Raw genomic sequence first — 3212 nt, 5'->3', positions numbered from 1 at the left:
TCTGTATCTGTCTGTCTGTCTGTCGGCGTCCATTTTATGTCCATATATGGAGATCACTGCAGTTATAGTTCTGGGTCCATTTTATGCCCAGATATGGAGATATCTGTCTATCTGCGTCCATTTTATGCCCATATATGGAGTATCTGTCTGTGCCTCCAACTGTGTTGCAGACACAGTGCCGGTTCCCCCTTTAATGCAAACCTCATTATACCTGTTGTCATAGGACCCGTTTTGAACATCTGTTTGCCTGTGTCCATTTATGCCCATATATGGAAATATCTGTATCTGTCTGTCTGCGTCCATTTTATGCCCATATATGGAGATCTTTGACCATCTGTTTGCCTCTGTCCATTTATGTCCATACATGGAGATATCTGTATCTGTCTGTCTGCAATCCATTTTATGCCCATATATGGGGGCATTCATTTTATGCCCATATATGGAGAACGCGCGTGCCCGTGGGACGAACGGTTCTCGAGATACGCGGATTACATACATACATACATACACACTCACAGAGATTTTTTGTTGACTCATGTGGCGTACGTGATGTCAGAGCCTTTTATGAAGTGATGTCACAATGAGTCAGAGCTTTCGCCGATTTCCTCCGGAACAGCCTGATGTCAACAATCAACCCCGCATAAGGAGATTCCGAACGTTTCGCGCCGGTTCGGGAAAACCGCGCGTCGGGTCGGGTCGAGACCCGGCACTGCACTCCGTGCCGCGGCGGGGAACGCGCGTGCCGAATCTGAAGCCGGTGGGACGAACGGTTCTCGAGATACGCGGATTACAGACACACAGACAGACACGCAGAGACTTCTCGCATTTATAGATAGATAATGTTTTCATCACAATAAGTTATAATGAACATGGACATGTTTTGAGAGAGATTTGTGAATGTGGCTGTCATATTAGTTTCCTTTAATTTAGGAGTACATTTATATATAGGTGAAGCAGTTATCAAAGTGTGGCATCACGAGGGGACGACACTTTCTAAACTCTAGGAGAGCTAAGGGAAGGAGCGCTCGTTTTCACCAGCGTCGGCAGGTTAGCTACTCACCAGCGTCGGCAGGTTAGCATTTCACCAGGTTAGCATTCACCAGTATTAGTTTTACTGAGGTTAAGGTTAGGGTTAGAGTTAGAGTTGGGGTTAAGGTTAGGGTTAAGGTTAGGTTTAGGTTTTGGTGCACCTCTGCCACGGTCCAAGTGACTACAATGGAGCGCTCCCTACCTCCGGTTCAGCCAATCACAAGCTTAAAAAATGAGTCCGGGGCGTGGTTTTCCCTTAGCTCTCCTAGAGTTTAGAAACTCGCCGAGGGGACAGGCGGTAGATGGGTGCTATATTCCCTCTCACAAAATGGCCACCGTAATGAAAACTACATCTCCCAGGGTGCCTCAGCACACGGACAGGTGCAGGTGTGTGAGGCACCTAATTGAGGCAGAGCTGGGCAAGACTACCTGGCTGCAGCCAAAGAAGGTCTCAGCAAGAACAGTCACCAACGTCATCTAGGCTCCATGGGTGGCGGGTGGCCACCGGTGGCCACCCAAAATAACATTAGTGTCTATGAGCACTTCGTCACTTCCGCCACCCAAAAGTGTCATGGCGGCGTCCCATGGTGTGCCAACTTCCGGGTGTTGTCTGTTCCTGCCTAACCTTCCTTGGCTGCAGCCAAGGAAGTTATTTAAGAAGGAAGGGAAACACGTGACCACATGGGCATGCGTATGGAGCTCAGCATGGGTGCCAGAACTCGCACCAGAAGTACGATAAAATACATGTCAGTGAAGCGACCACAGTTTTCCCAGTGACCCTGAGCGCAAAGGTGGGGGCCGATGGGCAATAGGCTTCCCACACTCCCGCGCCCCCACCATTGCGCTCAGGGCCATTGGGAAAACCGTGGTCGAGTCAGTGAATGGAGCCGGCTTGATCAGCTCATGAACAAACCTGGAACAAAAACTATTTATTAACTACTGAGACCTTTGTCATCTAATCTGTTCAGGAATATAAAAGAAGACATACCAAAGGTATTTTTACAATCACTTGCTTTTCGATGTGCACAGTACATAATGAAATAATAATAATAACAGTAAATAATAATCGTTTCTGTCTCCGAAGTATTGCGAGATTTGGTTCCCAGACAGGAAACGGTGGCTAGTCTCGCGATACTTGGCTCGTTTAGAAACATACTTTTTGCTCTTTAGATACTGCTATAAAATGACACAGTGCACACATCAAAAATCCACACAGCACAAAAAAATGTGTGACATGCCTTCTTTTATTTTTCTGAGCTGAGTATGTTATAAAGGTCTCACTTTTTCATAAATAGTGTTTGTTCATGTTCATGTGAGCTGCTGGGAGGCTGCTCCACAGTCTTCCACCGAACTTCCGGCTGCAGTTTGGCACCCATGGTGCGACGAATCTGCCGGTTGGAACTGCGAGATAGCGAAAGGGGCGTGGCTGTCTGTACCTCTTTATTTACCTTGGCTGCAGCCTCTAGGGTCCTGTTGAGGTCCACGGGAGACAGGAACCTCAACAAGTGGCAGGAAGTGACCTCACACCAATTTCTTGCTCTACCCCATGGAGGTTAAGTTTAGGGTTAGGGGTAGAGTTGGGTTGTCTAAAAGATAACATGTACACATAGCGACAATGCGGCTCAAAGGGACTGTAGTGCCTTGGACTGCAAGGCAGAGACGTCACGTGACCTCCACAAGCGGCATGAAGTCACTTAGTGTCTGCAGCCAGGTGCTGCTCGAGCTGGGAGATTACATGAGAGAGCAAACAGACAGAGGAGACAGAGAAGAGAGGACAACGAGGAACTGGAAGGAAGGGATTGGACCCCAGGCCTCAAAGCGCCTCACAGAACAAATAAACAAACTCCAGGATTCCAATGCATAAAGTTTACTTGAATAAATCAGGTCAGGCCAACATCAGGCGACTTCATAATAGAACATAAAGCTTTCCCAAAGGGAAAATAATGTTTTTCAAGTCCCAAAAACACAGTCCATAATAATACTTAACAAAATTATAATCTTGACTGCTTTGAGGCCTGGGGTCCAATCCCTTCCTTCCAGTTCCTCTTTGTCCTCTCCTCTCTGTCTCCTCTGTCTGTTAATTTGCTCTCTCATGTAATCTCCCAGCTCCTGCCTCAATTAGGTGCCTCACACACCTGCACCTGTCCGTGTGCTGAGGCACCCTGGGTGATGTAGTTTTCATT

Source organism: Nannobrachium achirus, assembly GCF_963921795.1.
Source record: "Nannobrachium achirus genome assembly, chromosome: 3".
NCBI classification, from domain to species: Eukaryota; Metazoa; Chordata; class Actinopteri; order Myctophiformes; family Myctophidae; genus Nannobrachium; species Nannobrachium achirus.
Note: the sequence above shows the minus strand (reverse complement) of the source record.